This window comes from Biomphalaria glabrata, chromosome 17 (genome assembly GCF_947242115.1).
Source record: "Biomphalaria glabrata chromosome 17, xgBioGlab47.1, whole genome shotgun sequence".
Taxonomy (NCBI): domain Eukaryota; kingdom Metazoa; phylum Mollusca; class Gastropoda; family Planorbidae; genus Biomphalaria; species Biomphalaria glabrata.
Genome location: NC_074727.1, coordinates 282,171 through 306,926, shown reverse-complemented (window position 1 = coordinate 306,926; position 24,756 = coordinate 282,171). Strand labels below are relative to the sequence as shown.

Genomic DNA, 24,756 nt, shown 5'->3' with positions numbered 1-24,756 from the left:
AGTTCTTTCCTTGTAAATCCTAGGCACAATTTGAACTGGAGGGGGTATGGGGTGAATGTTATGAAAATGATTTAATGTATCAGTTGTTGTTGTTATGTTAACGTGTGCTTGTAACTTTCCATAAGAATGTGTTCAGCAAATATTAGAGATGTGTGTTGTGTAGTCATTCAGTGTATTTCGACTCCAGGAGGCAAGAGAAAAAAAGTGTTTTTCTTTACAATAACTGTTAAAAATTTTTAAAAAGGCTCATTTTATTAACAAGGATGTATTTTATATTCAGCTTGACTTGGGCCTTTAGGTCTAGGTTTTACAATGTTATGAATGCAAGAAGCTTGTGAAAGTTTTTGCGTTTTAAAATTGTATAGATTATAACTGAGAAAGCATGATTTTTTTTATATCAAAAACTTTAGGTTCAAGCAAATCCTCCTCCGGAGCGCTTTCTCTACGCTGTCTTGGATCCCCCTGAATATAACGATGGTGATCTGCCTCTTCCAGATAGAGTTAATGGAAATTGGAATGATTGCCTGACAGCGTTTCAAAAATTAATGTTTGTTAAAGTTTTCCGTGAGGAAAGGGTGAGTTTTCAATTAAAAGTTTTGTTGTGTGCCCAAGAAAGAGCATCACACTCACGTCTTACAAACCAGTACATAGACCTACTATTCTAACTGTGAAACTGGCAAAGGGGATCAAAGGATCTTGCGCCATAGCCTTAAGTTTTCTTACCATGGTCATAGTTTAAATATTAGATCTATGTTCTGCGGCACAGGTTCTCTGTAAAATCACATCACATCTTAGATCCCTGGGTTAGGGCAGTCAAATGGATAATCTAGATCTATGGCCTGCTAACCAAACTTCTTCCCAGTTAAAGGCTCATTCTGGCTTTTTACAATATGATGAATTAAAAATAATGCTTACACTCACAATGTTCAAATGTTTAAAAGGAGTTGATATTCTCTGTAACATGAATTAACTTAATGTTGAGGTAGAAAGACTAATTGAATAGATCTAGATCTAGATTAATCTAAATTGATGCTAGGGTTATCCTTCAATGCTAATAGATATCTTGGGGCTATTGAGATTGTTGATCCATTAAAAATGATAGAAAAAAGTAGCAGTTAGGATCAAAATAATCTTCTAACTATAAAGCACTGTGTGTAAATTTTTTCAACAAAGATATTTTTCTTGGGTTTTATGTGAATAAAAATTAATTATATCCTTTTTGGATTTATTGTTAACTTTTATATTATGTCAATTCTGTTTTTATCCTAGACAACATTTGCAGTGACAGAGTTTGTTTCTGAATGTTTAGGGAAACAATTTGTTGAAAGTCCTCCTGTCACATTGCCAGAACTCTATGAAAGTATGTCTAAGACTACTCCACTGGTCTTCGTTCTTTCTCCAGGATCAGATCCAATGACATCATTTCTACATTTTGCTAAAGATATGGGAGTTCATGAAAAGTAAACACAGACATTTTTCAATAAATATATTCATTAAATTAGTTTTCTACCATAAATGTCTTCTTTAAATTAAGCTAAATTCTATGGGAATTTAAATATGATTGTTATGGAAAAGAGAAACATAAAGCTTACATGGAGAAACTGCTGCCATTTTTGTGACATCTTTTTTGTCTGGTGTCAGTCTGCTGCCCTTTCATATCAGTTAGTTCTTGAAAATTAAGTTTTAAACGAAACAACATAGGGAACTAGATTTCTTTGCAACACTAGCTTTTAATACAAGTAGATCTACATCATCTCATTCACAAAGTCAAGGCTCTAACTCTAGTTAGACTGAGAGTTTCTTATTACAGTGTTCCCCCTGCTTCCTCATTTTCCAAGAGTTTCTGTAATCTCCTCAAATTTACCCATATGACTGAAACAGCTCAGCTTTGTCTTTTCACATTATAGACTTGAGAAGTTCCTCCTTTTTTTGTCATCCAGAGTGTTGACTTGTAAGAGTAAAAACCCAGCATTTTTCTGTAGCATTTATTTGAATTTTTTCTTTCTGTGTTCAGTATCCAACTTACACAACCATGTGGGGGTTCAGAGACCACTAGGGAAGAATGCAGCTGTTACTTTTCCAGATTCTCTAGATTGCTTATGACAGCAACTGCCAAGCTTAAAAGGGTTTTTATTTCTTATTGATTTGAAGTCCATCTCTTCCAATGTTTGACCATAGGTATTTAAATGAGTCAACTTCTTCTAATGTTAGTTCGTTCGACTGTACCCCAACATCCTCAACATCTCATTATATCTCCAGCACAAACTAGTATTTTGAATTTATCAGCACTGATTTCCATGCAGACTGCTCTAGTATACAGTTTTGAAGTAATATCTTGTACCTGGTCTGAAATTTCCCCAATGAGGTCTATATCGTCTTCAAACCCGAGATGGACAAAGGCTGCCCATATGGTCAAGTAGGAGTAAATCCTTCTTGAGTTTCCATCATAATATGCTTCAGAAATATGTTAATAAGAGCTGGAGAGATAATGCATCCTTACCTCACTCCAATGGATGTCCTAAAACTTTCTCCAACTTTGTTGTTCAGAAGTATTGAGCTGTTTACCTTAGGGTGTAGGGCTTCGATATTATTGATAATGTTTTTATCCAAGCTGAACTCCCCCATCACTTACCACATACCATGATGCCAAAACCAGTCAAACGTTTTTTTCTTAAATCTGTGAAGTCGTGTACCAGTTTATTTAGCTGTTAAAGACATTTTCTCCTTTAACAGTCTAATGTTAAATATATGTTCAAGAATGCTTCTACCTTTGCAAAGGACCTCCTCAACTTTTGAGTCTGTTGAAATTATTTTCAGCATTATTTTGCTTGGATAACTATTAGACTTTATCGTTCTATAGTTTGTTTGTTTTTTTATTGTCTCAAGTTTCTTTCTGGAGCAGTGGAATAAAAAAAAATTTGGTTTTATTCTTGTGGCAATATTTTTTAATCCCATATTTTCTGTCAGATTGTCCTAAAAATTTTGTTATATTTGAGCCATTGTATTTTAAAAGTTCTGATGGTATGTTATCCCTCTGATGATACAATATAAATACCATCAGAAGGATAGAAGTGTTACTTATTTGAAACCTATCAATTTTTTATTTGTTTTATCTTTATACAGTTTAATTATATATTTGATAAATTCTTCTTTGTATAACTTTTAATTTGGAGCAAGCTGGCTAAGGGAAATTTCTGTGGCATTTTACGTCAGGAGAGACGATCTTTTCCCTTTGCAACATCTTGTGTGACTAAAGAGGCCAATCCTTGATACACAGCTGTGATCGCAGGTTGGGCATATGTGATCACCAGGCGCCATTGCATTATCACCCTTCTTTCTGCTTCTGTAGTGTATGGCATCTGCAATCCGAGACCCTTCCTTTATGCTCACTCTTCTTGTAGATCTATCCAAAGCTACTTTTTCCAAGCTGCTAGTGTCGATTTTGAAGAGCTTCATGTCGCTTTTGCATACATCCATATAACGTAAAAGTGGGCGACCAGCGGCTCTCCTGCCTTCTATTAGATCACCATACAGAATATCTTGTGGAAGTCGATCTACTGGCATTCTACGAACGTGGCCAAGCCAGCCAAGGCATCTGCTGCTGATAACAGAGCGCATGTCCTGGCATCCTGCTCTTTGTAGCACTTCCTTATTGGTTATCCTATCTTGCCACCTTATTTTAAAGATCCGCCTTAGGCATCGGAGGTGGAAGACATTCAGCTTTTTTTCTGCCATGAGTAAGTTGACCAAGTTTCACTTCCGTATAGCAAGGTGCTCAACCACACAGGTCCAGTAGACTAGGGCTTTAGTATTGTTAGTCAGCAATATGTTGTCCCACACTCTTTTCTGCAACTGTGACATGGTGGCCATTGCTTTGGCTATCCTGTTGTTAATGTCTTTATCCAGTAGAGTATTGTTGGATATGATGGAGCTGAGATAGCAAAAGTGATCCACAATTTCTAGTGGTTGGCCATTAATGTTTACTTGAGGTGCAGTATTTGTGTTCTGGACTAGTATCTTAGTCTTACTTTGACTAATTTTTAAGCCTAACTGGCTAGCAGCAGATAGTTTGTCAACTAGGAATTGAAGCTGAATATCAGAATCAGCCACAATAGCTGCATCATCAACATACAGGAGTTCCCTGATAAGTAGCTTCCTAACCTTGGTTTTTGCCCGCAGCTTTGATACATTAAATAGTTTTCCAGAGGATCTTGTATGGAGAAACACACCTTCGTTGATGTCGTTGTACGCATGATGCAGTAGACAGGAGAAGAATATGCCAAACAGAGTAGGTGCAAGCACACATTCCTGCTTGACACCACTGCTCACCTCAAAAGGTGTTGATTGGGCTCCATTGAATTGACAGTACATTTCGTTTCCTCATGAAAGCACTCAATGAACTTCAGTAGTTTGGGAGGGCAACCTATTATCCTTAGGAGTTTGAAAAGGCCACTTCTGCTGACCATATCAAAGGCTTTAGTAAGATCAACGAAAACGATGTAAAGGGGTCTGTCTCTCTCTGAATTTCTCCTGAGGGAAATTTAATTATTATGTTATTATTAGAGCTAACGAAAGACATGACATTTCCTAAATTTTATTTATGGATGATTAGTTATTGCTTAATTACATTGTGGTTGTTTTTATTAAATCCTCATCACATTTAGAAAGTAATTTGTAGGTTTGATTCCTTATTTTAACTATTCACTTATAGTGTGAAATCAATTTCACTTGGCCAAGGTCAAGGTCCAGTGGCGGATAAAATGATCAAGAATGCAACCAAATTTGGTGAATGGGTTTTTGTACAGGTAAGGAACAGAAGCTAGCATTTTTTTTTTCTTAGACCTTTCCTATTGTCATTTTCAAAAAGTATATAGGTAACTGTTATATTATAATCTCTCCTAACCATTGACTAAACAGAAACCAATGTTTGTTATTTTTGTATAAACATAGATTTTTTTTCCCCAGATTTATAAATATATTAATTAAAAATTTGATTGTATTAATTTTAAAAGACTTAACATTTTTTGCTTTAAAAAGTTATTTAAACCAAAACATTTAGTTTAAATTTAACTGAAAAATTCTTTTTAGAATTGCCATTTAGCCGCTTCATGGATGAATGCCATGGAAGACATTATAAAAAATATCCAGGAGACCAGTTCACTTTTACACAGTAACTTTAGACTCTTATCTGTCTTCAATGCCTGCCAAACATTTCCTTGTCAGTGTTCTTCAGAATAGTGTCAAAGTCACTAATGAGCCACCTAAGGGCATTAGAGCCAATCTAAGAAGGGCATTCATAGATATGTCAACTTCATTTTTTGAAGACCACCGTAAGACTTTTTTGTTTTTGTTAGAGAATTGTTTAATAATTAACAATAAATTCCAACACTATGATAGTATTGAGAGATGATAATGTAGTCCTCTGTGTTAATAGTAATAATGTTATTTACACTATGTATTGTGTATGGATTATTATAGTGTTGGTTTAATCCTGTGCACTCCCAGGGGAGCATAGGGCCGCAGCCACACCTCTCCACTGAACTCGGTTCTGAGCAGCTTTCTTAATCTGCTGCCATGTCATTCCAGTACCCTCAGCTTCACTGATGACTGACCTCTTCCAGGTTTGCTTGGGTCTGCCCACTTTCCTCTTTCCTTGTGGGTTCCAGTCAAGTGCCTGCCTTGCAACATTGGTAGCTGGTTTTCACAGGGTGTGTCCTATCCAGCTCCATTTTCATTTTGTGATGTCTTGGGCTATGGGCTTTTGTCTAGTTCTCGCCCACAAATCGATAGCAGTTATCTTTTCTGGCCACATAATTCCTAATATGCGGCGTAGGCATCTGTTAACAAAGGTCTGGAGCTTTTCCATATTTGTTATATTTGTTATTATAGTGTAGGTTGATTGATTTTTTAATTTAAAAATGACAAAAAAAAGACATTTTAAAGATTAGTAATAATAATGACTGACTTAACTTGTGTTATTGTTTCTATATAAATTTAAAAAAATTTTTATAACAGCTCTGGGAATGGACTGGAGGAAGATCATTTTTGGCATTTGTTTTTTTCATGCTGTTATTCTTGAGAGGAAAAAATTTGGACCATTAGGCTGGAATATTACAGTAAGAGTCATGTTAAGACTGTAGAACTGGGATATTACAGTTAGAGTGTAGAACCATAATATTACAGTAAGAGTAATGTTAAGAACTGGAATATTATGTATTAGTGTAAGGACCCATTCAATTTTTTTTGTTTTTTAGATACTATTAAAGCTATTACATAACAGACATAAACTCAAGTGTTAAAATGACCCATTAATCTAAAAAAAAAGTTTTGAACAGATAGGTCTTAATGTTCTTCTTGAATGTAGTAGTGAAGCAAGCTGTTTGTCTGAGATCAATGGGGAGTGAGTTCGAAACCTTTAGACAAGCACTGAAAAGGCCCACAAACTGTAACTTTTTAGTGAGAAACATGTCACATTGAGTCCATGGACTGCAGGGCTCTCTCTCTAACATATGGAGTGATCAGTTCACTAAAGTAAAAGGACATTCTTAGTTTTGTAGTCAATTCTTGCATTCAATGGAGTGTACACAAGAGAGCAGTAGCAGAATCACTTCTTGTTTTTCATAGGACCATTCATGCAGCATTGTTCTGAATTTGCTCTAGCTCAGCGGTTTTCAACCTTTTAAGGTCGCCGACCCCTTTTAGAATCCCCCACTCTAACGCGACCCCCCCTAACACACACACACACAGCAATAGAAGAATAGAAAAAAACAATCTATATTTTCGATGGTCTTAGGCGACCCCTGGCAAATTGTCAATCGACCCCCAAGGGGGTCGCGACCCACAGGTTGAGAACCCCTGCTCTAGCTGAATGATGATGTTGTCCTGTATACCTACCTGCTAGCACGGGATTGCAGTAGTCAAGGCAGGAGAGTATGAATATCACAGCTAACTTTTTTTTGTTGACTCTGTTGTCAAATATGGTCAGATCTGGTCTAATCTGCCCAGCTGCAGATAGAGATCTTTGCAGAGCTGACTTATGTGTGGGTCAGAAGAAAAGAGTTGAGGCAAAGAAAACTCATATTAGCTTAATTTAAAGAACTAAGCCACGAGCTAGCACCAGTGCTCAAAATACTTTTTCAGGCAACACTTAATCAGGGTAGGGTACCTAAGATTGCAAACTAAGTGGATTAAAGAAACCTGGCAGTTCATGATGAATAGGGAATCTATACTCTCTACATTTGTCATGTAGTTTTCTTAATTGCTTTTGTCCTATCTTTATTCATAGAAATATATATATATATATATATATAATCCTTCAGTCACGAAAATGAATGCTGTAGTTGGCGACTTATTTGACTTAATCCTGTGCACTCCCAGGGGAGCATAGGGCCACAACCACACCTCTCCACCAAACTCGGTTCTGAGCAGCTTTCTTCATTTGCTCCCATGTCATTCCAGTAGTAGTATAGTGCTTATTGCCATTACCACCTCCAGCAAAGAAAACCTTACAATCTGAACAATGAAAAGGAATAGAAAAGCAATCTCAGCAACATGTGTCATGAAGTTATCTAAAAAATCAAAAGTTATTTATGTTAAAAAATAGCTGGAAAAAAAAACAGTGAGGCTATAAAGAAAAAGCTTAGGAATTATGTTGTTGTTTTTTTAGTGTTTCTATTGTTATTATTAGAACTTAATGTTTGTTTTTATTCCAAAAGAATCAACTTGTTTATTAAGGCTTGTCCCATTAAATTAATTATGACATGAAGCTGATATAAAATAATAATTTGACGAGAGTTGGCCTTACTTAATGCTAATTAGGCATGGGGCATCTGACTGTGTTAAGATTATTAAATTTCATTTAGTGCTGGATATTCAAAAATAAATCTTTTCTCTAGGTTACTAGGACATTTTGTTAAACATTTATAATTGTCTAACAACCTTTTTTTTTCGAGAAAATTCATCTACCTGGTATATTGAAAATACATTTTTTGACCTTTCCTTATAACAATTGTGAAAGACTATACCAGTATAGAGTCAGAATTAATTGAAGCTGGATGATTACTTATATAATATTGTTATTAAATCTTATTTGGATAAAAGATTCCTGGCAGACATTAATCAACTGGCAAAGGAAGTTATGTATTAGAAAAATGTATTCCCTGTGCTGTGTAGAAAAAAAAAAAGAGAAAGAGATAAAGAGATAATCAATGTTTGAAAGTAATGAGAGGCTGTATTATGGGAGTAGCTACTGTGATATATGGTAGACTAGATTTGTTCAATTTAAAATAGAAAATGCAATTGGGGAAGAAAATTGTGTTTTTGTTCAGTACAGACCATCCTGGCAATGCAAGTTCTAAAATTGGTGGCTCATGAATATAAAAAAAAAAAATGCTCAACACACACAAAAATATAACAAACACACATATAAAGTATAAATATTTCTTTTATTTTTTAAAAAAGAAAATGTTCAGCATCAAAACATGCAGCAATATGGACCTGTTAATTAAACAACTAATAAATCATAATGAACTTAACACAGTTAACAATAATGATATTGTTGTGTCTCTCTCCTTTGTTTCTTGATTGAAATCAAAACAGCTACCACCAATTGCGAGAATGTGGCAACTCAGATTCTAAATAGGGTGATACTTTATTGAGTCTAATGTATTACATGCCAAATAGTGTACTTTATTGAGTCTGATGTATTACATGCCAAATAGTGTACTTTATTGAGTCTGATGTATTACATGCCAAATAGTGTACTTTATTAAGTCTGATGTATTACATGCCAAATAGTGTACTTTATTAAGTCTGATGTATTACATGCCAAATAGTGTACTTTATTGAGTCTGATGTATTACATGCCAAATAGTGTACTTTATTAAGTCTGATGTATTACATGCCAAATAGTGTACTTTATTAAGTCTGATGTATTACATGCCAAATAGTGTACCTTATTAAGTCTGATGTATTACATGCCAAATAGTGTACTTTATTGAGTCTGATGTATTACATGCCAAATAGTGTACTTTATTGAGTCTGATGTATTACATGCCAAATAGTGTACTATTGGCAACACAAAATTTCTAATTGAATAACTGTTGTACTGTTCTGATCTTGTACTGGACTCCACTGTGCTAGACTGTCTTGACTCTGCAACTCTCTCTTTTTCTTTATATAGGGTTTCTGAATGTCACTAGTCCTCTCTGGATGATCATTTCTTCACTTTCCTAAAGTAATTCATTTCAAAATATTATCTTTTTAGAAAACAAAATGTATGTATACAGTTTTTCTTATAAATAAGTCGTATCTATTTTTATTTTAGTACGCTTTTAGTGATAGTGATAGAGAGTGTGCATTGCTCAACATGGAAATGTTTTGTAAAGATGGTTACATCCCTTGGGAGACACTGATCTATATAACAGGAGAGGTAGAGTATTGTGTGTATTGTCATTTGCTCATGAGATATAAATATTTTAGTTTCTTTCTAAAACACTAAGCCAAAAATATTTATCTCTTGACTTTTCATGACTTTGTTATAAACATGTAATTAAAAAGAAAAAATTTAAAGGAAATTATTGTAATAGTTTGAGACAACTTATTTAATAATTTTGTAATTGGAATTGACCAGACATGTATGCCCACTTCATGTGGAGCGAAAATGACAAAACAGTGCACATTATATCATATATTCTATATGGATTTTGCTCAGCAGCTAGACATGCAATATCAGGCTTTGAGACCAAGCTGAATTAAAGGAGTAACAGAAGTGGGCTAAATTGAGTCAAGAGAGAAAAGTATCATTTTGTCATCAGACCACAGATGGCTCACATTTAATTATTATCACATTTCTTAAAATGCAATTGTGCATTTTAACATTTTAAAATAAAATACCACCACAATTTTCAAACTACATACATCCATAAAAGACTTCATACATTAATCTATATTCGTTAATTTTCAAATTTTAGGTTAACATTTATGAATGATTATTTTTTTGTACAGTATAATACACAATTAGTTGAATGATTTAAAACTTCTTTTATCACCACAGATTACCTATGGTGGTCGAGTCACAGATGCCCAAGATCAAAGATGTCTAAGGACAATTTTAAAGTTTTTTTTCAGACCTGAAACCTTAAAACCAAAATATAAATACTCGGAATCAGGTAATTGTATGTTCAATATAAAGGAAGTCCTATTCATTTATTTGCGGCAGATGTTGATGTTTATTAGCAGGTTTCAAACTAGGACTAAAATAAATTGAGGATCTGTTTCCTTTTTTTCTTTTTATACACCATATCTGTGATCTAACCTTTGAAAGTAGCATCTTCGTCTTCGTACAAGTATTACTTCATTCAGTACACACACACATACACACATTGTCCTTAACACTGATCAACATATTTTGATGTAAAATACAAATATTCAAAATTGATTTCTCATCAGTAAGTTTGTATAATGTTCTACTAATAATTTGTAAAAGATTAAGATGCTGGTATAGTCAATAGCTTATGGCACATCAACATTATTTAGATCTCTATTGATTGTAGAGAAGCTGCAGGGTTTAGAAGTGTTGACAACTGATCAAAAAGTTTGTATTGCTATTAAGATCAATGTCATAGAGATGGGTGTAACATGCACTTTAAAATAGTTGCATGGAGTGATCAAAGCAAAAATTCCTTTTCAAAAATATGCAAACAAAAAACATACATAAATTATAACCAGTTACAGAATTGAAGTATGAGCCTAATCAAAATTGATATAACAAATTAGATTAAATCCATTCTAATCTGACTTCAGAATCCTATGCAACTTGAGCAAAGATTTAACATAGTGAAAGTAGATTTGATTAAGACTGTTTTAGTTAGTCTGTCAGGGTGAGGAACTTTTTAGCTCGTGATACATTGTTTATTTTACTATTCCTTTTATCAGCTGGCAAAAGGGTTAAAAAAAAAAAAAACTTGGATGGACACAGATCTCAAAAATAGCTCTAACAAATTTAACAGTTTAAGTATAACTTTGGGAAAAGAATAACTAGCTAATTGGCCGCACTTGAAACTTGTTTGACCATTATAATTTTTAAAAATATAAATTTCTTACAATTAAATTTTGTCTGGAGGTCAAAGAGTTCAAAAAATACATTCAACTTTTTCAAGAACATTTGACATCTTTGAAACTTTGATTACTTGTATTAATATCTAGATCCAGTAGTCTAGTCTAGGCTACCCTTTTTTAAAATATTGCCATGTCTGCATCTGTATCACCTATCTAGAATTTTATATATTCTGACTAGATTTATACATGCCCTTAACCTTGATTTATTTCAGGTATGGGGGAGCGCGGGCACGTTGCCCTGCCTCATCGTGGCGCCCGCGTGGAAACGGCCATTAGAGGAATTGGCTAGGCTAAATGGGTAGCAACACAGGACTCCCGTGGGGATGCCCACGGGTAGACGAGAGTCCACCCATTGCACGGGCGGAGTTGTAATAAAGTCCCCACAAACACGTCACCAATCCATGCGCTGTTCCTCAAAGGGACCGTTACATAAATGGCGGATCCCGCACAGTTAGCTTGGTACATTGAAGGAAAATGGCAGAAGTCCCCGGTGCATTCTCGGCCTTCGGCCGTGTCTCTAGCCCACGTGTCGGGGGCCGAACGCATCGGTCAACAGCAATGCCTTACATAGGCATTGTCTAGGGTCTCTCCCAAACAGAACTGTGTGTTCACACAGGTTTGTTTTTTTTTACTGTTTGGCGTCCAAACAGGTTTTTTTTCAAACTTAGAGCTCGAAGAGCCTTCGGCTCAGCTCTTAGACATCAACAAGGTATGGGGGAGAGGGAATTGTTCTTTTGTTTAAAATGTAGTATTCATTAGTAATTAATAGCAAAGTAATTGCTTACCAAAAGTCATCAGCCTCATAAGAAAGAATGTCTTTGAGAAAAAAAGTTATTGTTTTGTATTAAATACAATGGGCCATGGAAGGTAATTTTGTAAATTTAATCTATTTTTGAAGGTATTTACTATCCACCTCTTGTCAAGACATTGGCTACTGTCAAGGCTTACATTGAATCTCTACCACTTATAGATGAGCCAGAAATCTTTGGGCTCCATGAGAATGCAAACATAGCCTTTCAGTTGAATGAAACCAATGCTTTACTTGGTAAGACTGTGTTTGTTTTGCTAATGCTAGTATAGAAACAAAAACAGTCGCAATTTACTGCTATATACACTTACACTGGTTTTGTTTTGAAATACTTTAGTTAAGAATATGATTCATTGTCATATAATAAATTGGCATATAATCTTTTTTACACTGCTTTATTATAGCTTACAACATTGTAGCTATCAGTGAGTCTTATGCTCTATGGACAGACTCCTTTGCCACTTTTCTCTCTAAAAAGATTCAGATTGTGGGTCGTTTAGAACTTGCTTTTTGTTGATCTCAGGAGAACCACATTTGATAATGTTCAAGAAGAACATTCAAACCAGTTCGAAACTCTTGCTTTATATATCTGTTTTGCTCACCTATTACCTTGAGCTTACTGTTTTGTTAGCAGCACTAATAAATCAATTGATTCTTCTCATTCAAATAAATCAACAAAAAAAGGGTGGGTTGTTTGGAATTTAAGACAAAAATTTTTGTTCATGCAGAACTAAAGGAGTAAAACAAATTTTTATCTAGCTACAATACTTGATGTTCAACCGAGAATCGTAGCAGCTGATGGTTGGATGTCTAATGATGATATTACTTATGAACTTGCTGAGGCTGTCCTGGATCGATTGATTGACAAACTGGATATTGAAAGAGCGAATCCCAATATGTTTACAGTACGTACTAATATTATTAGTTCCAAGTAAAAATGGTAGTTTTTAATTCTTAGTACTTACTTTACTTACAGTCCATCACCCCTATTGAAGTATGGGCCACCAGCAATGGATTTCCATATTCCTTTATCCTAGGCCATCCTTTTAATTCTTAGTACTTACTTTACTTACAGTCCATCACCCCTATTGAAGTATGGGCCATCAGCAATAGATTTCCATATTCCTTTATCCTAGGCCATCCTTTTAATTCTTAGTAGGCCTTTCTGTTTCTAATATTGTTAGTGATCCTATCATTCCATAGTTCCTAGTATTACATGATAGTCTTTTAGTTCTTGTGATGCTTTATTGTTTAGCTTTATATAGTAGTGTCTTAGTTTTTATCATGCAATACCTAATATAATAGATTGCTCTCTTGGCATGCAATAATACCTAACAGTAAATTGCTCTCTTAGCATGCAATAATACCTAACAGTAGATTGCTCTCTTAGCATGCAATAATACCTAACAGTAGATTACTCTCTTAGCATGCAATAATACCTAACAGTAGATTGCTCTCTTAGCATGTAATAATACCTAACAGTAGATTGCTCTCTTAGCATGTAATAATACCTAACAGTAGATTGCTCTCTTAGCATGCAATAATACCTAACATAATAGATTGCTCTCTTAGCATGCAATAATACCTAACATAATAGATTGCTCTCTTAGCATGCAATACTACCTAACATAATAGATTGCTCTCTTAGCATGCAATAATACCTAACAATAGATTGCTCTCTTAGCATGCAATAATACCGGTTGTTCTACTGGAGATGGGATGACTTATTTATTGTTCCCCCCTTTTAGACCTTGTGATCTATAGGGCAGATGATGGTTAAAGAGCAGGATGTCATGTGACCAGCACCAACCGCCTCTACTTTTCCTAACTGAAGTCAGGTACCCATCAGAGTTGTGTGGACTCATGAGTGCCCGAAATTCTAACTCCCAGTCTTCACTGGGATTCAAACCCAGGACCCTAGTGCTTATGCACTCAACCACCGCGCATCATCAATTCTTCCGTCCTTGTGGTTATGCAAATCATTTATATCGATGTTTCATTAATTTGACTAACTATGCCTACAGTTTCCCTAGCTAGCTATTTAACCTGTTACTGATGTAGGTGACATTTGATCAACATAATGATCCGTCTTTAATTTCTTCAACAAAAAAATACTCAAAGGGAATCCTGAGATTAGGAAATTTTCTGATTCAAATTTAAAAAACAACAACTCTAGGTCCATGGCTGTTATCTGTCATGCCTGAATATATTTTATAAAATCCCTGAACTTTTTATCCCCAGATTCTAGTGAAGAAAGCTACTGTCAGGAAGTACCAGATGTATGGTCACCTGTACGAAGACTTATGTCGACAGGTAGGCAAGTACCATTTGCTATCTACAGAACCCAGTCAGTGGACAACCTAGAGGTATATGATTCAAGTTATTCTGGACATAAAGCTGACCACAACAGTTAAACACAGGTAAATATCAAATTAATAATTATAAATTATTGTCATCAGATTTAAAGATTGCTAAAAGAATCAACACATAGACAAGAAAATAAAAAAGAATCGGATCAATTTCAAAGCTTTCAAAGGTCTGAAATAATTGATCTAAAAGTATGTCAAGTTGATTAACTTAGGATAAATCCAGAGACTGTCTCTTAGACTCATAAAATGTCCTAAGTTAATTAACCTTCTTATTTAGTAATACTCTTAATCTCTGCTTGACATTTACAGACTGTAGTGATTTACATCATATTGTATAGATTACAGATGTTATCTCAAAAAAGAAGATAATTACATTCATCACATTTCTAGTCATTTATGTTAATCTGTGACTTAAACTCTGCTAAGTGGTTGGGTTTCCTGTACTGGCTGATTCAAGCCATTCCATTCTCTACTGGCACTAGGGAAGAAGAAGCACTTGTAGGACCTAGCCTATGGAGTAAGATATGGGCCTCTATCATTGTGAATCTAAGTATTTGAGTAGGTTTGGCTGATCTAGTGGAAGGCATGAATTTTTTTAGAACAAAAAAATAATGAAGACCAAATTATTTAATAACAAAAACAAAAATATGTCCAGAATTATTTAGCATCATACCCATAAATTAACATTTATTAATGCTTTTATTTAAAGTCTTTAAATTTAGTCCTGTTCTTTCACTACCTTCTTTTCATGTAAAAAACTGTTTTATCTTGTGCCATGTCCTCCACAAGTAGTGGACTTCAACAAAATGACTCTGAAACTAGCTCGGTCTCTTTCCAACCCTGATGGTTGTTAATGTTAAGATAAGAAGATAAGATGTTAAATCTCTTTTGTAAAAATAAAATATCCCCTAAGCTCATGAACTAGACAAGGTTCGAATTTGTTTCATTTTTCTTTTTTTTAATGTATTATTCTAATTGAAATGTGTTTTTGCTGAGAACTACAATGATGGATAACAAAATCAGAAACAATGAGTTAAAGACCAAAATACTTCTGTTAATAATTTTGATCAAATCAGAGCTTAAAATATGATATTGGTTACAAATTTCATCTTTTTCTTCGTTGGCTGCCTTCAGTCATAAATTGATTTTGGCTCATCTTTAGGAGCAGTTCTTGCGGTGGTTATTATGCCCTATTCTTGAGAGGCATTCTTGCCACATACATCACACATGAAAGTAGAATCTGACTAAGTGTCAAAGCAATCATTATCAACTGTCTTTTTTTTTCAACAAAAAGAGAATTATTAAGTCAGAGGACTTTTAGACATTGTTTGTAAGTTCAGTTTATATATATTTCAGGTCTGAAGGCTACTCCATGATGGGCAGCCTATGTCATCACCAAGCCAGCGTCTATCTCTTAACTCCTTGTTGGGGACATTGTGTGAGTAGTTGTTTAGCATTCATGTCACCAAGGTTACATTTGTTTATTGGGACATAAATTAAAAGTTGTTTGTTTTAGATATATAAAACCTAAACATAGAATGAAAAGAATAAAGAAAAATAAAGTATTTCTGAGAATTTTAAGCCAAACAAATTTAAAATAAAAACATTAAAAATACTTTTTTAAAAAGACAATACCTCCTTTATACAACTTATAGAGTGATTGTTTTTCTCTTATTTAGCTAATGAGTGCTAGATTAAAAAAAACAATGGAACTTATTTTTTTTTTTACTCTTTTTGAAAACATGTAAAACAAATCAAAGAAGACAGGTCTTCTAAAATAAGTTTTGTTTTCTTATTATGAACATTCCTTTTTGATTGAAGGTAATTATTACTTATTGATTTAATGAAAACATTCCCAATTTACTTAATGCTACAATCTCTATTTACTGACTGAAAGAGTTAACTATAATAAATTTATTTGAATTACAAACTTGTACAATGCTATTGATGATGAATAGAAAATGTTTAGCAAACAATTCATTATTGGTTGACTATTTCAGCTCTGTCCTTCAACCAGCATCAATGTGTGTGACTCCCAAGTGGCCTCTCCAGTGTGTACAAGCATTGGAGCAGAAAACAAGGTGACAAGGAGAAGGGTCAGTCCACTTCTAAAAGAAGCACAACTATAATGAATACACAGGTGTTTGTGTACAACTTGTTGAATTTTTCACTCACATCTACTTTAGTCTCATGATGCGCAGCAAAAACAAAAGCCTTTAACTGACTGAGTCAAGTCTTAGGCCCTGAATAGTTTCATGTAGTCTGGTCGTCATCATCAAGTTCAAGGTTAAAATATGGACAGCTGTCAGTAAACCCTCACCAGAGGTCATTTCTGGCTGGAGAGATTTTTTATAGAATGTAAGTACTATGGAACTGGCAAATATCCTAATGAAAAACTCTTGATATTAATAATTTGATAGGTAAAGCACAGTTCTACTAACTGATGCCATTTCTTAATGATGCCAATGTAATGTTGATTGTTGGGTAATGCTCTTGTGGTTAAAGCTTTAGCAAATATGAGTTTATCTTTTTGACATTTTTTAAATTGCATTTACAAGTGTTGTATTTTAAAAGTTTTACAGTGTTATTATAGTTGGTTTTTTTTAAACATTTGACTTTTTTAATATTGTGTATTATCACTTACATTGTAACACCATATTGTGTTCAAAACATAAATTTGATGCCACATTGTGTTCTAAACATTGAAAGGCATTTTTTGTTATACAAGTCCTACAAAAAATTTTTTTTTTTTTAATTCAAACATTGTAGTATTCAGAACTGTGGAGTTCATTCTGTATGTTAAAGTACTTTCACATAGACTTTGACTGTTTTTTAGTATTCATGTTGTTGTTATTTGTATGCATATCTACTTCCTCTTGTATGTTTTGGCAATAACCCATTTATGCCAAGTGATCCATTATTGGAACACCGACCCCCTTGGTACTTATTTATATCCTACTGTTCTAGTCCACCACGGGAATGTGCTTTTTTTTATTCAAATAAGCTTTCATGGAATACCCCTTACTATCACAGCATTGCAGAGATTGGTGTTCTGCAGCCTTGTAAAAAAGTAATGAACATTTTCTGAACATTTTTGAAACCTATGAAGGTTAATGAAAATAACTTTTCTGAACTTATGTCAAGTACTAAAAAATTTTTTCATGTATTATTTCTGTAATACTGATGCTGTGAAAAGTTATGATTGTTGGATTAATTATAGGCTTCTAATTTTGTATGTTCCAGTATCCAGGCAAATCCAGTATCACTAATAATAGCTATTCCTTTTAAACCTGTAGAATCTCTCTGGGGATGAAGAACAGAAGCACATAATGTTTAAGTGTTGCAATGAGACCTGATCGCTTTGTAACCATAGTTTCAAACTTGTATGACACTGAAAATGCAAATTTTCTAATCTGTGACCTCCCATAAAAGAACTTAATGAACTCAATACAGAAAATTTAATTCAAGTAAAATATAGATCTATTATATTTCAGCCTTGATTAAATTATCCATGGTACATTAACATGATTGTCATGGGTGCAAACAATTTATTTGTATAAGACCATTCATTTTAGCTTCAAGTTGGTCTGGTTTAACCAGTCTAGGAGTCTATTTTTCTTTTTCTGGTCTCAGCAATATTTGTAAAAATGCCCAGATAATAATTATGAAGATTACAATGTCAGTGCGATTCTTGTTCTGCAGTTTATTGGATAATACTATTTTGTGTTTAATACCTTTTTCACTAGCATTTCACTTTTGGTTTTGCCCAGTTCAATGAAGCAACAGGTATAGTTAGAAGTATCGCATTGACAAATTGCCATATGTTGTGCTCAAATAAAGTAGAAAGAGCCACATTATTTGATCTTATAAAATACAGATGTTACTTCAAAAAGAAAATGATCATGTCCTACCCGTGTCCCTAGTCAATCTAGTCATGCATATTAACCAATGACCTAAATTCTGCCAAGTCACTGGTTTTCCTGGCTAGCTCAGGCAACTCATTCCATGCTCTAACAGACCTGCCTACCGTTACGCAAAATGCGCATTCGTTACGCAAAATCTCCCAAAAATGACCGCCAGTACGCAAATACGCTTTTAACCCGTCGCGTTACGCATTTTCGTATCCTTTTTTTTTTCTCCTCTCTAGACTAGCTTACAAGCGGTCAAGGAGGTCACGCTAAGCCCGCCTGTGGGGAGAGAGGGGAAACAGAAAAGGTGGGGTGAACACAATGTGCCCAGATCTATACGTTGATTGGTTCTAAATAGCAATTAGATGTCTAGAAATGAAGAACGCGAGAGTGAGGGAGTGGCGGGTTGGTACCAGGTTGGTACCGTCAGTTAGCTGAAACACCAACGTGACTTTTTTTTTTTTTGTAAGTTCATTAGTAGAAATTAGTTTTAGTATGATTTAAAATTTAGATTGACTAGATCTAGATCGATAACTACCATATAGTCTAGATCTAGGCTAGATTCTTAGTCTTAGTATAGAATAGACCTACGGTCTACGTTTGTAGCGGATCCACGGCATCGGTAACACTCTTGAGCCTAGATCTAGAGTAGATTATATTCATTATATAGACATAAAGTCTTAGACATAGTTCCAGATCTAGTCTAGATATCATCTCTAATGATCTAGATTTAGATCGTAGATCTAATCATGACATCTAATATATTAGAGTCTAATAGCATTTCATTGGAGATGTAGACAGAGCTGATAAAAACATTGATGAAAATATTAGGCATCATTCCTTGGAAATGATAATCAAGTTCTTCATTGTTATGTTTTGAACTTGTTTCTCAAAATAAATGGCATTTACATAAAACACATTATAAGAAGCTTGTGGATCTTCTGGAGTTGGTGACTTATTGCATGTTATTGTTTAAAGAACCATGGCCAGCCTTCTGACCTAGGCGGAAAAGAAAGACATTCTCAACAGCACAACAATGAATCATGTTATGATAACCTGAATGTCAAACAGGAAAAGCACAGTGTGCGCAATGTTATAAAAACAAAACATTTTGTTATGAATAATATGTTACCTTATTTGTGAAATCACACTCAGCAGCAGGTAATACTTTTATTTATTGTTGTAGTGGATTGCTTAGAGTTCTAATTTTGGAGCAACTCATAACTCAAAAATGGAAGAGGATACAGCTTTTTTGTTCTCTTCCAATTCATGTTTCTTAAATTTTTTCTACAAAACATATGTGAATTTCATGCAGAAAAATACTCAACACATTGCAACCTTTGGCATAAATGGGTTAATATTTAGTCCTAGAACAGTTCAGTAACACTTACCTATATACTTAAGTCTTTTATTTTTACTTTGAGTTTTAAAATTTAAAAAATCGACAAGTCTGGTTTATGTCTTCTTCTGTTTATGTTGTTATTTTAACTGTGTGCATGCATTTTGTGTTCCATTTCCTTGCACTATGTGTCTTTAAGTCTAGAGAGTTTCTAGTGTAGACTTAGTCAAAATGATTAACAACAAAACTGGACGAACAATTGAGTAGTATACAGATCTCATCTCAACATCTACTGTGGTCGTCTAAATGTGATCACGGTTCTCGCAAAACATTAATGGACATTGAAGCTTTGAGTGCTAAAACAAATTATAAATAAACATAACCTGTAACACTGTAACATATAATGATAGCAGCACTAAGGTAGCTCATTTGTGTCATTAATCTAATTACTAGCACTTCAAAAAAGTTATCTGTATGCAAATGCTTTTTTTTTTTTTTTTTGGAGTGCGGGACAGAGAGTGTTAGAATGATACCTGGTCACGGCGAGACAATGGTGCCATGTCAGTTTAGTGGTTTGAGTTCTACAAGGGACATGTCTATATTTCTTCATATTTTCTTCTCTGTGATTTTTTATTTCAGTATCTTTGGACACCTCTTGAGTCCACCCAACTCTAATGGGTACCTGACATTAGTTGGTGAAAGTAAAGGAGATTAGTCATAGTGCTGGCCACATGACACCCTTGTTAACCGTGGGCCACATATATAGGCCACATATATGATATAAAGGTCATCTGTCCTATAGATTGCAAGGTCTGAAAGGAGAACTTTACTTTTTTACTCGTCTCTCAATAACCTTGGTAGCTTAGTGCTGCTTTTATCATAGGTTATGTGTCGTGATTCTTTAAATAAGTCATTCTACATTCATATAAATAATAGTATAACCAAATACAGTTGGTACAGGTGCAGGTAAATGGTAAAAACTTAAGAAGCAATAATACACAGAGCACAAATTTTAAACTAAATATGTAAGGAATATTTTTTGTAACTGAAGAACTACTGGTCTTTAAATACTTAACAATTTTCTATTTACAGCTATTATTGAATATATAAACATACAAGCAGACAATTTAATGTTGTAGTTAATTCTGTTCATGTTTAGTTACATATTCTACTAATATAAAAGGTGCACAGTAGATTAAATAGTTATAAAATATTGACTATAAATATTGAATTAAAAATCACTCCTCTGTTTCTCCAATTGAAATTGACCATTCTTTCTGAAGCTATGTGTATGCTGCCAAAGACATAATATAAAGTATTCAAGCACTTGCTATTATAAAGTGGAAATATTTTACCGCTATAATAAAGTTTGAATGCTTTACTACTATTTAGCCTGATTCCGCCCAACTCTTATAGAAGTACCTGACAATAGTTGGGGAAAAGTCATTTCAGTTGGTTGTTGTGCTGCCCACATGACACCCTTATTGTTAACCATGGGCCAGAGAAACAGATTACCTTTACATCATCTGCTCAATAGATTGCAAGATCTAAAAGGGAACTTTATTTTTATTTTTTTTACTTTACTTAGGCTACAATAGTTAAGTCCCACCTACTACTAATCAAGTAGATTTCTAATTATTCTAGAATTGTAGACCAAGAAATAGAATATAGACCTGCTAAAATGTAACATGCGCATCTCGTATTGGCCTCTTTTAATTATATTAAGTTTTGAAAGCGAAATATCAACTCTTGAAACATATTACTCTGCTCTTTGGAAGAGGGGAGGGGAGGATGTGACGGCCGAACGGTCATGGGCTTGACTTTCGAATCGAGGTCCGAGGTCATCAACAACAAGCTTTCATGGGAAGACCACCTTGGAACTCTGACAAAGAAAATAGCCCAGCGACTCTTTTTTCTATACAAACTCAACAGTTTTAAATTAAACAAGAAGATCCTTGAGACATTTTACGGCGCGACAGTACAAAATCTGCTAACATACGGAATAAGTTGTTGGCAAGGCAACGCCTCATCTAAACTGTTGCAACGTCTAGAAAACATTAAAAAAGCATCAAAAATTACACTCACAACATTACCACATTTAAAGGAACTTTTTGAACAAACGTGCCTAAGAAAAATCGAAAAAATCTTGGAAGACAACGGCCACCCGCTCCATCAGAACTACGCCAGGTCGTCGCGAAGTGGGCGACTGCTGTCAATCAAAACAAGAACGGAGCGGTACAAAAACTCGTTCGTACCTCACTCGGTCAGACTCTATCACCGCCACTCATTGATCAGGGAACATGAAATGCACCAAGATACCTGTGTGTAGTCGCTGAATGAACTCTTTATGTTGTCTGTTGTATTTATGTGTATTTTTCTGTTGTGTTGTCTTTATATGAGAAACAAGTCCTTGTAATCACAACAAATTTCCGTAAGGATCAATAAAGCAGTCTTAGTCTTAGTCTTAGTCAGGTTCAAATACCAGAAAAGAATGGTAGACTATTTGAATTTTTTTTATTTTTAGGACGCCCCTGAGTCCAGCCATCTCAAAATGGGTACCTGACTTAAGTAGGAAAACGTAAAGGCAGTTTGCCCATTGATTTTGTTCACCTGCAATAGCTATGTATGTATGTAGACATCCTCGTTGTGAAATAACACTTGCACTGTTACGGATTTGTCTTCTCTTTACACATCTCGAACCGTTTGTAGCGTGTAACATGGCAGAACTATTCTAGAGGTGTCACCTCGAGGGCATAGCATGTAGCGTGTAACATGGCAGAACTATTCTAGAGTTGTCCCCTCGAGGGCATTACATGAAGCGTGTAACATGGCAGAACATTCTAGAGTTATCCCCTCGAGAGCATTACATGTAGCGTGTAACATGGCAGAACTATTCTGGAGTTGTCCCCTCGAGAGCATTACATGTAGCGTGTAACATGGCAGAACTATTCTGGAGTTGTCCCCTCGAGGGCATTACATGAAGCGTGTAACATGGCAGAACATTCTAGAGTTGTCCCCTCGAGGGCATTACATGTAGCGTGTAACATGGCAGAATTATTCTAGAGTTGTCCCCTCGAGGGCATTACATGAAGCGTGTAACATGGCAGAACATTCTAGAGTTGTCCACTCGAGGGCATTACATGTAGCGTGTAACATGGCAGAACTATTCTAGAGGTGTCCCCTCGAGGGCATTACATGTAGCGTGTAACATGGCAGAACTATTCTAGAGTTGTCCCCTCGAGTGCATTACATGAAGCGTGTAACATGGCAGAACTATTCTAGAGTTGTCCCCTCGAGGGCATTACATGAAGCGTGTAACATGGCAGAACATTCTAGAGTTGTCCCCTCGAGGGCATTACATGTAGCGTGTAACATGGCAGAACTATTCTAGAGTTGTCCCCTCGAAGGCATTACATGAAGCGTGTAACATGGCAGAACATTCTAGAGTTGTCCACTCGAGGGCATTACATGTAGCGTGTAACATGGCAGAACTATTCTAGAGGTGTCCCCTCGAGGGCATTACATGTAGCGTGTAACATGGCAGAACTATTCTAGAGGTGTCCCCTCGAGGGCATTACATGTAGTGTGTAACATGGCAGAACTATTCTAGAGTTATCCCCTCGAGGGCATTACATGTAGCGTGTAACATGGCAGAACTATTCTAGAGTTGTCCCCTCGAGGGCATTACATGTAGCGTGTAACATGGCAGAACTATTCTAGACTTGTCCCCTCGAGTACATTACATGAAGCGTGTAACATGGCAGAACATTCTAGAGTTGTCCCCTCTAGGGCATTACATGTAGCGTTTATTATGGCAGAACTATTCTAGAGGTGTCCCCTCGAGGACATTACATGTAGCGTGTAACATGGCAGAACTATTCTAGAGGTGTCACCTCGAGGGCATCACATGTAGCGTGTAACATGGCAGAACTATTCTGGAGTTGTCCCCTCGAGGGCATTACATGTAGCGTGTAACATGGCAGAACTATTCTAGAGTTGTCCCCTCGAGGGCATTACATGAAGCGTGTAACATGGCAGAACATTCTAGAGCTGTCCCCTCGAGGGCATTACATGTAGCGTGTAACATGGCAGAACATTCTAGAGGTGTCACCTCAAGGGCATTACATGTAGCGTGTAACATGGCAGAAAATTCTAGAGTTGTCCCCTCTAGGGCTTTACATGTAGCGTGTAACATGGCAGAACTATTCTAGAGTTGTCCCCTCGAGGGCATTACATGTAGCATGTAACATGGCAGAACTTGATCGTTGTGCTGGCCACATGACATTCTAGTTAACCGTCGGACATAGAAACATATAACCTTTTCAACATTAGCCCAAAATAGACCACAAGGTCTGATAGGATTACTTAACTACTCTGCTCATTTCAATATTTCTCAAAATTTCTTTCATAATATTATTTTGACGGAACATGATAAATTGATAAAAAATATAAAAAGACGAGTTTTTTTTTTAGGCCTTTAGCTTAATTCAAATTTAATCAAGAAACAATCTATGATTTTACAATGTAGAATTTTAATTGTGACATCATTGACAGATCTTGATAGATCTACAAAGAGCGGCGAAAACTTTATTCAATTTGACTTGCGTGTCCGAATGGTGTGGGTATAGAAAATGAAATCTAGATCCTTGTGATTGTCAAAAGAGTTGAGCCGAAGCCTGCTTGAACAAACCGTTCTGTCTGAAAGAGGTCCAAGTCAATGCCTATGTAAGACATTGCTGTTTCCGATCGCATGGACTAGAATACATGGCCGAAGGCCGAGCAAACCGGGAACACCCCGCCATTTCCCTATGTTTTACCAAGCTAACCGTGCAGGACTCGCCATTATTGTAACGGTTCCTTGAGGAACGGCACATGGATTATCGACAGGGACGTGGAAACTTTCAACTCCGCACCGTGCAATGGGAAAGCTCTGGCATTCCCTTGGACACTCCCACAGGAGTTTTGTTTTGCTATTCATTTAGCCTAATTACTTAAGTAATCGTTTCCACCCAGTGTGCCACTTTGAGGCAGAATAGCGTACCCTTGGAAATCTAGATCTACTTGTTTTATAGCGCTCGTCATTCTTTATATTGACCTAGGTCAGATAGTAGTCTAGATTATGCTGACAATAAATGCGTATTATAGCCACGGGAAATATGAATTCCTCGTTAATCTTCGGACTCGAAGAGAAGCCTTATTATTGTAGAAGAAACA

The 24,756-nt window shown here is 35.4% G+C and overlaps 1 pseudogene; it reads left to right on the top strand.

Moving 5' to 3' along the window:
- Nucleotides 1-17,977, top strand: part of LOC129923713 (dynein axonemal heavy chain 6-like) — an 87,741-nt pseudogene extending 69,764 nt beyond the window's left edge.
- The last annotated feature ends 6,779 nt before the right edge of the window (nt 17,978-24,756 follow it).